General features: G+C 44.7%; 1 protein-coding gene across 26 annotated transcripts in view; it reads right to left on the bottom strand.

Annotated features, from left to right (window-relative positions):
- Window positions 1-342: 342 nt before the first annotated feature.
- LOC123072724 (uncharacterized) overlaps window positions 343-12,066 on the bottom strand; it is a 71,908-nt gene continuing 60,184 nt past the window's right edge. The window contains exons 13-17 of one of the 26 annotated variants that reach the window (XR_006435360.1): window positions 4,374-4,423; window positions 4,098-4,211; window positions 3,240-3,535; window positions 2,280-2,450; window positions 343-2,194 (exon numbers count right to left, since the gene is read on the bottom strand). The gene's annotated coding sequence lies outside the window, so the exon portion shown is untranslated. Of the gene's footprint in view, window positions 3,536-4,097; window positions 4,257-4,373; window positions 4,424-12,066 lie in introns of all 26 variants that reach the window. The other 25 variants (XR_006435364.1, XR_006435371.1, XR_006435366.1 and 22 more) reach the window with 25 other exon arrangements.

The following is a 12,066-nucleotide window of genomic DNA, read 5'->3' as shown; positions in this document are numbered from 1 at the left end:
TCCTGTCCAGCCTCCTCACCCAATTCACCAGGCATTGCTTGCTTGCCCAGACATTACCAGTCACATTGATCTCTATCCCTGTGAACGATGATGCAACACGCGGCACTCTACTGTGTACAAGGAAATTCCCTTTGGCAAAAATAAACTGTTGTGTTCCAGGAAGTGATGTTCATTTTAGGAAGAAATATACTACTTGCTTCGAACATATCTTTCACCGAATGGCCAGCAACTCAGAACTATCTACAATGCCTATGCTATTTAATTACTCCAAAATGAAGTCCTTTTCAAAACAATTCCGGCAGAGAACCAGCAAGAGTAGAAAGACGAGTCTTGACAACAGAGTACTTCGATTGCTCTCTTGTACCCGAGGCAAACGTGTGAGTGATCATTATCATACTTCTCAAAGACGAAACGTTTTTCAGATGATCGCCAATTTACAACAAGAACACCGTTCATCACAACAGAGTTTGATCACTCCAATAGGTTTGCATCATAGAGCTGTGCCTGGCGCTATCCTGAGGTTGCATGTACCAACGAGCTAACATCCATGTCTTGGGTTGGACCAAAAGATCCCACCTAAAGAGGAATGCACTTGTCCGACATGCCAAACTTCTGAAATCCATCGTAGCAACAGCATCATGGTCAATGCCCTCGGGTTCATTCTAGCCAGCCTGCGCTTTCTGAAACCATTTTATATCCGTCATTATTATGAACTACTCCCTCCGCCCATAATATAAGAACGTTTTTGACACTAGTGTAGTGTTAAAAACGTTCTTATATTTTGGGACAGAGGGAGTAGCAGGCAGAGGAAGCTGTTCATGAGGTTTGAACTTGAGAAAAACAGCAAAGGTTAATGGTTGGAGCGAGTTTTGATGTCGACTCAAATCCTTCTGATTAATAAGGTGAATATGATGCACCAGAGAAGCAACTTGAACGAAAATCCTGATTGTTGTTTTTAGGGTAATCTCTTCATAATAAAACCTTTTGGAATATAGTCATCTGTAAATGAAAATAAAATAATCATATATGTCAAATTAAAGATGCTGTACAGTGTTGATTTTATTTAAACTGTTATCCTAATCTTTGCTATCATTTGCAAGTAAAAGTAACTTCAGGTTAAAGGCAGACAACAGCCCATCTGTTGGTTCTGCATATAATTGCAGGAGTGTAGCACAAAGTTCTCCAAGGAATACATGACTCTGCAGACACCCAAGATTTTCCAAGAAATTACTCGTATGACAGTCAAGTAAAAAGTCAGCATCTAAAATAGCATCATCCCTAAATAAAATCACTGACTTGCCAACTGATGGAATATCAAGTTCTACGACAAAATATATATATCTCTGCAAAGAAAGATCAGGTGAAATTGAAGATCAAAGCATGTCAACAGAAGAACCTGTACCTGTTTTTCTGGAAGCATCACAAAAATGATAAACCTCTGAGCATCTTTCCAAGGAATATATAAGTATATTTTCATGCATGCATGTATGTTTTACTTAATATATTACCGACGAAAATCGTGAAGTTAATAATAAAACCAGACAAAGTTTGTAAGCAACAATGAAAATCGATTTCATTTCATAGAGAACATGGCCATCAGAGATGTAACAACAGGTACAGAATTGGAAGTAGATTCTACACGGTAAGGCTTGCACGGCCAAAGAGATTTGATCCCTACTGGGCCTATCTGTCTGAAGCCCTCAAAATAACTACCCATGTGCATGTATTGTCTAGACAGCTTAAACGTTATTTTTCTTGGCCCTCACGTCAGACGCCTCAATCATTTTTACAACTCTTTACTATTTTAAATCGCAACTTTTCATCAGGTTAAGTTTGAATGCTGCAATGCCTTTTATAATGTTATAAAATCGCCATGTTACTTCTTGAGTTCTCTTTCCACAAGTATAAACTACCTCTGACTCATACCTGCAGTTGGATAATGTTGTTTCATGACTTCCATATTAAGGTTGCAAAGTTCAAGGTATAGTAATTGGTGTTACTTTTGTTAGGAAGAGCAAGCTATATAGTAACTGGCACTGACCAACGTAGACATTCAAAAGAAAATACCACGATTGGAAGTCCAAATTCAACTCGATTTAAATAACCCTTGCACGTGTTATCCTCTACACGATATCCTGAATGCTTTCCTGAACCACGCAAGTATTGGTTTCTCATGGTCCTGAATCATGTATTTCTAATAAAAAATGAGCTATTAATAAGATTTAATATAGTAAGCTAAGACTCTAGTTTCTTAAGCCGAAGAACTGTTTCATACTTACGCGAAGGGGTGCCTTTGAAATATGACTCTGTTGATAAAACCGGCTGTCGTTATTTTATTTGGCACTGCACCAATGGTTGCTAGATTTTGCTGCATGCCAACTATGTAGCATCAGAAGCTTAACTTGCCCATTACAAAACAATGGGGTAACATCAGGTTTGGCCTCTGCAATCTGAACCAAAACACCACATGTAATTTTAATTATCAGTGATGCTCCCTTGTACTCCCTCCGTAAACTAATATAACAGCGTTTAGATCACTAGAAAAAAATATGACATTAATGGCATACCTCATGCTTACTGGTATGTAGAATGTATTCTATATTGGAAAACTGCAACATATGCAGCCTAACCTAATTTGGTCTTGCTATAATAAAGTAGACATTATTTCTACAAATGCATCAACCACAAGCAAACTTTAATTTTATTTTATTTTACTACGATGATACATTCTCTGTAACAAAACAAAGGACTATATGGAAACATGAAATGTTTGAGTGAGTATGAGCCTTGGTACAAATAAAACAGGAAGTACATGAGCAGTTAAAAATATCTCCACTCTTCTTTTTCCAATAGCAGGCAATTAAATCTGTTTACTTAGTTGGTTTAATGAAGCCCCACAAAAGCAGATCAATTAAGACAATGGTCCAATGCTTATCCAGGTCTGCTAAAAACAACTTACTATTTTAGGGAGAGGAAGGCACAATAAATGCAGTAAAATAAAATGGACATGCAGATATCATCTCGACAATTCTAGTAGTTGGTCTGATCCGAATGCAAATTTACAATCAAAGTGTAATATGCTTGCATCCTACTGTCATTTTGTGTAATTTGGAATTTCACTTTGTCATCTTATCACAGCTTACTAAGTTTGGCAACATGAATGGGTTAAAAGAAAGAAAGAGAATTAGGAGCATGAGCAGTTATAGAAAGAAAGAGGGTTAGCAACATGAATAATGGACCTGGAAATGGAATGTACCCTCATAACCAACCACCTTTGCATCTATCTGATCTGAGCGCCCCTTTACAAAATATCTTGTAATGTGATAACTGACCTATCTTCACTCTAGAACTGTAAGTTAGCATATTCTTTGAATTTTGAGTATTGCCTGTTGCATGCTCTACTTTGCTATTCGTAGGTGCAGAATATACCGGTTGGTTCGGCACATGAAGTTTGGCGCTTCCGTTCTCCAAGATGTACACGACGGATGAAATGAATGGACAATCGTTGGGATTGTCCTGCACACACAAAAGAACCCTAGTTGGATGGAGGCAGAGAAACATAAAAACAGATGGTTAGTTGTTGTAGACATATTAGCAAACAGATATAGGGCATGAAATAGCAACATCAAGAATACAATATGTGCACATTATTGTCAAGGTTTCTCTGCATTAAACCTGACATTAGACAAATATTTTTCATAACAATAAAAAAATCACATTTTGGATTGATACATTAATTCTATTGCAAGATCTTGTATTTTGCTATGAAAGAGAGAAGCTCCTGAGAGAAAGAAGAGCAGCAGCCTTTGCAGTTTGCACGGTCAGGGGGAGAGAAGGAGGTAGAGCAGCAGCAACAACAACCTAACATTTCTGTACACGTAACCGAGAGAGAGATTGTAGCAGCAGCCCAGAACGAATGTGCTTCTGTCAGCAGCTACCACGGGCATGGTAGGTCTGCAGGAGATGGTCCATGCCGATGGCGTCAGGGTTCGAGCAAGCGGATGACTAGCGGCGGCGCTCGTAGCAGGGGAGCCCCGGCGCGCAGGCAGATGCAACGACCAAATAGCTATATGCAGATACTACATTTTAATGATTACCTGTAAATTTGTTGCATTTGGATTGAGCAAGTCCAAAATCTGCTCATTACATATCTCCAGGAATGAGCATCTGCAAGTAAAACTGAGTTTTTCTCCTCTTCTTACTTCCTTCTCCTGCAAATAGCAGTTGAAAAGTTTACCTTGGTGATAGTACACCATCTACAGCACAAAATTAGACATCTGAATCAACATATTATCAAAGCATGCCTTCTGGATTCTTAAGAACAGATGCTCAAACACTCGAGGCGTAACACATGATTGCTAAAAAGGTACTACCTCTGTCCCATAATATAAGACGTTTTTGCAGCTCTTTTATGCAGCAAAACCTACACAACATAAACACACGATTTAGACAGTTGATTGCATACAACGACAACAACAAAGACTTTAGTCCCAAACAAGTTGGGGTAGACTAGAGGTGAAACCCATAAGATCTCGCAACCAACACATGATTCTGGCACATGGATAGCAAGCTTCCATGCACTCCTGTCCATGGCTAGTTCTTCGGTGCTACTCCGGTCCTTCAAATCTCTCTTTACGGACTCCTCCCATGTCAAGTTCGATCTACCTGACCTCTCTTGACATTATCAGCACGCTTTAGCCGTCCGCTATGCACTGGAGCTTCTGGAGGCCTGCACTGAATATGCCCCAACTCTATCTCGTATATCATCATTCCAGACCTGGTCCTTCCTTGTGTGGCCTCACATCCATCTCAACATGCGCATCTCCGCCACACCTAACTTTTGAACATGTCGCCTTTTAGTCGGCCAACACTCTTTCTCGAAACAGGCTTTCACCCCACTTTATATATAAAGCACCAATCAAACAGAGTACACGGCCGAACGATACAAGGGGATGGGGTAGCCCTCCAACAATGGCGATCCCAGGCTAAACGGATCACACAGCACGCACGCGACTACGCTACCGTACTAAGAACAACACCACACTAAGCCCCATATCACCTAAGTTCCACGACAACGCCCCAGGAGGGAGAACAGTGCTAAGCGTCGCCGTTACCGAGTCCCGAACAAACATAGGTTTTCACCCGGACCCCCAACACGAAGAGGACCACTGCGCGTCCGAGCATCGCCGTCGTCGATGACAGCGCCCCCGAGCGTCGCCGTCGTCGATGACAAAGCGTGGAGCTTTCGCTCAGCAACTCCCTGCGTCACCAGACAAGGTCTCCAGAGCAAGCGTGACGAGCCCAGCACTCTAGATCCGGATCGAGGCGACGCCATTGGCAGAGACAAAGAGCGTGCCCGAGCCACCCACTGCACCACCTCCCACCGCTCACACGACCAACAAGGAATGCCATCACCGCCGTCATGGTGCCTGCTAGAGAGCCAACCATGCGGACCACCATCCAGGGCCGTCATGGTGCATCCACCTCGGTAGGAGTAAAAGGGAGCTCCTTTCACTCCTAGCCCGGCATTAGTCACGGAGTATGGGTCGACGCCTCCAGCCAGTCCCGATGGACCGGGGAATACACTACCTCATGACTCACGACGCCACGTCCATGGCCCTTGACGCTGATCTGCCCGACAGCGTTCCGCAGCCTCGACCACCACCAACGCCCACCGTACCCGCGAGGAGAGGGACCTCAACGCCCACAGGCACCTCTCAGATCTTTCCCCTCGGAGCTTTAGGTGAAGACGGTGTAGTCTCCTTCGTTTCGGTTTTGGTGGACTTGAGTCATAGGAGACACCGTACTATCAAGAGGGGGTCCGCATTGGAAAGGCTAGGGTGGAATCAACACGTACACTTCCTTTTTGCACCTCCAGCTCCTTTCCACTCCTTGGTGTTTGTTGTTTCAACGGAAGCAAGGATTGTGAGGAGATAGCGGTAGTACCGCCCATGGTCCTCAAGTGGCAGTACCGCTGTCCCACAGCGGTAGTACCTCTTGTCTGCATCGGCGGCAGTACCGTCCTGGTTCGGCACCGCTACCGCCTCGATTCGAGGATGTCTTTTCTCGTGTCAGGTTGTGCGGCAGTAGTAGCGGCAGTAGCAGCGGTACTACCGCCCGTGAGCGGTAGTACCACAGCTACCACCGCTACTAGTGCCGCCCAAACTCTCCTCTCTCTCGTTCTCCTTCTTATGCCTCTGCTCTCAGTCTCCACGGTAGTACCGCTGGTGGGCGCGGTAGTACCGCCGCTACCAGCAGTAGTACCACTCCACTGAGCAGTAGTACCGCTCTGTGCGGGCTAAAGAGGGGGTAACGGTTGGATTTGTTCCCCCACTATAAAAGGAGGACTTCTTCTCCAAGTTGACCTACCTCTTTTCCCCAAAGCTCCATTTGTTGCTCCTAAGTTCATTTTCGCCCGATCTCTCCCCCCTAGCCAATCAAACTTGTTGATTTTCTAGGGATTGGTTGAGAAGGCCCGGATCTACACTTCCACCAAGGGAAATTTGATTCCCCCCACTAATCCCTTGCGGATATTGTTACTCTTGGGTGTTTGAGCACCCTAGACGGTTGAGGTCACCTCGGAGCCAAATTCCATTGTGGTGAAGCTCCGTGGTATCGTTGAGAGCCTCCAATCAAGTCGTGGAGATTGCCCCAACCTTGTTTGTAAAGGTTCGGTCGCCGCCTTCAAGGGCACCACTAGTGGAATCATGGCATCTCGCATTTGCGTGAGGGCGTGAGGAGAATACGGTGGCCCTAGTGGCTTCTTGGGGAGCATTGTGCCTCCACACCGCTCCAACGGAGACGTACTTCCCCCCCAAAGGGAAGGAACTTCGATAACACATCCTCGTCTCCACTGGCTCCACTTGTGGTTATCTCTTCCCTTTACTTTGTGCAAGTCTATATTGTGTTGTATCATTTGCTTGCACTTGTTGTTGTGGTTGTTTGCATCATACAGGTTGTTCGCCCCCTCACGACAAGAATGGGACGGGAACCTTTGCCTCGGTTCCCCCTCCCCCGGTCTATGGAGGACCGGTCCCTACCGCTCGCATTAATATTCATGGCCCTCCTCCCAAGCTTGTTAAGGGTGATTTTGCTAATTGGATCTTTCGCATTAAGTCTCATTTGAATCATTGTTCAACTAACCTTTGGAGAACTATTGAGCAAGGTTTCTACCCTCACGATCCAAACAACTTCACCCCAAAAGAAGAAGTGGACAATCAATACAATCACTCCGCTTTGTTCATCCTTCAAGAAATGGTCCCTCCCGAAGACCTAGCACACCTACACCCGTTCACTCATGCAAAGGATTGTTGGGAGCACATTGTTTCAATGTACAAGGGGAGCTCAAGCATTCAACAGTCCAACTTTGAAGTGGTCCTTGATGAGGCCGATGAATTTGTGATGCTTGAAGATGAGGATCCGCGTGATCTTTACCGAAGGGTGACTACTCTTGCGGTTGCCCTCCAAGACCATGGAAGCAAGGATACGAATGACACTTGGATCAAGCGCAAGTTCCTCAAAGCCATCATGCCCTTCAACAAGGCCATGTCTTCTGTGATTCGTCAAAGGCCGGACTTTCACTCCTTAACCTCAAGTGAAGTGTTGGATGAGTTTATTGCCATGAACATCATGAACAAGACCGCCGACAATGCTCTTGCTCGGGTCCGGTCAAAGAAAAGCACTTCGTCCCTTGCTTTGAAGGCCAAGGCAATCTCGAAAGAAGAAGAAGAGGAAGAAGAAGAACAAGAACAAGAAGAGTGTGGCCCCGAGGACACCAAGTATGCTTACCATGAGCATATGGCTCTTGCGTCAAGGCAATTTTGGAGCAACAAGAGGAACTCAAGGCCCAATTTCACAAGAACAACTCAAGTGGGTCAAAGAGCAAGCAACGTGTAAGAACTTGTTACAATTGTGGCAATGTGAGTCACTTTGTGGTGGATTGCCCTTACGAAAAGAGGGAAGACAATGGTGGCAAACTCATTCGGAAGGATAAAGCCAAGTCTTTCCCTAGCAAGAACAACTTCACTAAGAAGCCTCCTCCAAAGGGCTTGGTGGCACAAGAAGAGTACGCCTCCGATGATGATGAGGAAGATACAAGTGGAGAAGGAATGGCAACGACAAACATTGCTATTGCTACATCTTCCCCCTCCAAGGTGTCTCTCTTCGCCGCCCCCAACGAAAACACCATTGCCAAGTGTCTCATGGCCAAAGGTATCAACAAGGTAACTCCTAACATCAAAACCACCATCATTAATACTCCTTCATTGCTAGATTGTGTTGATGATAGTGAGGTGGAGAAAGTTGATGAGAATGAGTTCACCAAGTTTGTGAACAAGCTCAAGGGTGAGACCAAGAAGCACTTTGTTGCTCTTTTGGAACAACTTGGTGAGGCCATATATCATCGAGTCTCATGAGGATACTATCTCTAAGTTGGAGGAACATAGTCGTGACTATGCCGATGAGATTGCGGATCTTTGTTGAAGGATAAAGCCAAGTTTGTGAACAAGCTCAAGGGTGTTCATGCTTCACTCAAAGAATCTCATGATCAACTCCAAGTGAAGCTAACCAAAGAGATTTCCACGTGTCCTCCTTTCGTTCTAATTGATAATGCCCATGCTACTAACCCGTGTTGTGAGCATGTGCATCTTGTGGAGGAAAATGCTAAGTTGAAAGAGCAACTTGAGAAGGGCCTTGTGACTTGCATTCAAGGAGAGAAGAACCTCCACGACCTTTTGAGCAATCAAAAGGAAGTTGTAGCAAAGGAAGGACTTGGATTTGCACCCAAGTAAAAGAAGAACAAGAACAAGACCAAGCATCCTCTCCCACTTGAGGAAACTTTTGTCAAGGCGGGTGAGCGTACTCATGAGAAGAAGAAGAAGGAAGTGGGTGGTAATGCCAAGAAGGGCAAAACTGCCCCTAACAACAAAGCCGGTGACTTCAACCCTACTTATGTTTTGTGCCGTGCTAGTGATGGGCATGTTTATGCTAAATTTGTTGGTTCTTACTATCAGTACATTGAATGGTCTATTTGGGTTCCTAAGACCCTTGTTGCTGACATCGAAGGACCCATTCAAGAATGGGTACCTAAATCCAAGCATAGATCTCTTGTAGGAGTTTGCTTCCGATGGGGTGTCATGGTTGCTCGATAGTGGAGCAACAAATCATATGACCGGCAGCAAGGACTTGGTGGTGGATGTGCATCCAATTCCATCTATGCCCACCCATGTCCAATTTTGGTGATGCCTCAACTTCTAAGGTATTGGGACTTGGCAAGGTGGTCATCTCTCAAGATTTAACTATTGAGAAAGTCATGCTTGTTGAGTCCCTTGCATACAATTTACTTTTCGTTCGTCAACATGCACTTATGGGCTTTGCAACATTCTTTGATCTTTATACGATGGCCCTTTTGTGGAGCAAGACTCTTAAAGTAGCCTTTGTTGGGCATGTCGAGAACGGTCTCTATGTGGTGAACTTTTTGGTGCGTCCCACTAAGATCACGACTTGCCTAATGGCTAAAGTTGATGTGGATTGGCTTTGGCATCGCCGACTAGCCTATGTCAATATGAGATCTTTGCAAAGTCTCCTCAACGGGATCACGTTCGTGGACTAACAAATGTGAGTTTTGCCGAAGACCGTGCTTGAAGTGCTTGTATTGAAGGAAAGCTTCATGAAACGGCTCACCGTCCCACCACTATCATCTATTCAAAGAGGCCCTTGGAGCTCCTTCACATGGATCTCTTTGGACCTCCATGCTTTGAAATTCTTGGTGAAAGGAAGTATTGCTTGGTGATTGTGGATGACTATTCAAGATATACATGGGTATATTTCTTCAAGAGGAAGAGTGAGACTCAACAAACCGTCATCAACTTTGCAAATGAAGCTCAACGTCAACATAATGCAAAGATCTTGATGATTAGAAGTGATGAGGGGATCAAGCACCAATATGCCGCACCTTATACCCCTCAACAAAATAGTGTGGCGGAAAGGACGAACCGGCGTTGATGGATGCGGCAAGGACCACGATGGCGGAATTCAAGTCCCCGTACAACTTTTGGGCCGAAGCCATCAACACCGCATGTCATGCATCCCTGCTCTACCTCCGCAAAGGCTTGAACAAGACTCCATATGAGATACTTACCAACAACAAGCCCAACCTCAAGTACTTCCGGGTGTTCGATTGTTAGTGTTTCATTCTCAAGAAAGGTGTTCGTTTGTCTAAATTTGAACCTAGAGCTCAAGAGGGCATATTTGTTGGTTATGCTACAAACTCTCATGCTTATCGTGTTCTCAACAAGTCCACCAGACTCATTGAGGAGACGTGTAACGTGGAGTTTGATGAAAATAACGGCTCACAAGTGGAGCAAAGTGGTCTTTGTGATATAGGTGATGAAATTCCTCCCCAAGCCACAAGAAAAATGGGGATTGGTCAAATACTCCCCATTGAGGAACCCCTTGTGGCCGAAGGAGGACAATGCTCTACTCAGGGAGAGCCATTACCTACGCTGGACCTACACGCCTCCGAAGAACAAAAATGAAGGCCCTCAACCCCATGAACAAGATCAAGGGCAAGATCAACCTCGTGGAGATGGTGATGCACCGAATGATGCCCAAGATCAAGTTCATGCCACCGAGCTCGCTCAAGATCAAGAGCAAACTCAAGGTCAAGAGCAAGCTCAAGATGGTGCTCAAGATCAAGAGCAAGCTCAAGATCAAGAGGAAGTTCAAGACGGTGCTCAGATGTGCAAGATGATCCTCAAATGCCCATCGAGGAACTTTTGGAGCGTCGTACCGCTAAGGTGTGGCTTCCAAGCTTGAGCGTCAACAACATGTCATGGAGAATGTGCTTGGAAGCTTGAGAAAAGGGGTAACTACTCGTAAACAATTGTCAAATTTTTGTGAGCATCACGCATTTGTTTCGTGTGTTGAACCCCAAAAGGTACGTGAGGCGCTTGATGATGTGGATTGGCTTGAAACCATGCATGATGAACTCAACAACTTCGAGCGCAATCAAGTTTGGGAATTGGTGCCAAGGCCAACGGAGGAACATAATGCCATCGGAACCAAATGGATCTTCAAAGACAAGCAAGATGCTAACGGTGTGTTAGTTCGAAACAAGGCAAGATTGGTGGCACAAGGCTACTCCCAAGTCGAGGATATCGACTACGGTGAAACCTTTGCCCCGTTGCTCGTCTTGAATCTATTCGCATGTTGCTTGCTTATGCTGCTCATCATGATTTTAAATTGCAACAAATGGATGTGAAGAGTGCATTTCTTAATGGCCCTTTGAATGAGTTGGTGTATGTCAAACAACCTCCGGGATTCGAGGATCCCAAGTTCCCCACTCATGTATACAAACTCAATAAGGCGCTCTATGGCCTTAAACAAGCCCCACGTGCGTGGTATGAGCACCTTACCGAGTTGTTGCAAGATCTTGGGTTTGAAATTGGGAAATTGATCCCACTCTTTTTACTAAGAGGGTCAAAGGGATTTGTTCATATGCCAACTATATGTTGATGATATTATTTTTGGTTCTCTTAACAAATCTTTCAATGATGAGTTTGAGATGTCTATGATGGGAGAGCTGAAGTTCTTTCTTGGGTTCGAAGTCAAGCAAAGAAGAGAAGGAACATTCATCAACCAAGCCAAGTATACCCAAGACATGCTCAAGAGATTCAAGCTAGAAGATGTCAAGCCGGTCAAGTTTCCAATGCCCACCAAATACAAGCTTGACAGTGATCCCAATGGTAAAGCGGTGGATCAAAAGGTATATCGTTCCATGATTGGATCCTTACCTGTGCATCTAGACCGGATATCATGTTGAGTGTGGGAATTTGTGCACGGTTTCAAGCCGCACCTAAGGAAAGCCACTATGCGGCAGTCAAGCAAATCTTTTGATATTTAGCTCATACCCAAAACTTTGGCTTATGGTACCCCAAAGGAGCAAGCTTCGATCTCATGGGTTACTCCGATTTTGATTAGACGGGAGATTGTGTGGAGAGGAAGTCAACGTCCGAAGGGTGCCAATTCCTTGGTCGCTCTTTGGTGAGTTGGTCTTCAAAGAAACAG

This window comes from Triticum aestivum, chromosome 3B (genome assembly GCF_018294505.1).
Source record: "Triticum aestivum cultivar Chinese Spring chromosome 3B, IWGSC CS RefSeq v2.1, whole genome shotgun sequence".
NCBI lineage: Eukaryota > Viridiplantae > Streptophyta > Magnoliopsida > Poales > Poaceae > Triticum > Triticum aestivum.
This window is presented reverse-complemented; position numbering and strand designations above follow the sequence as displayed.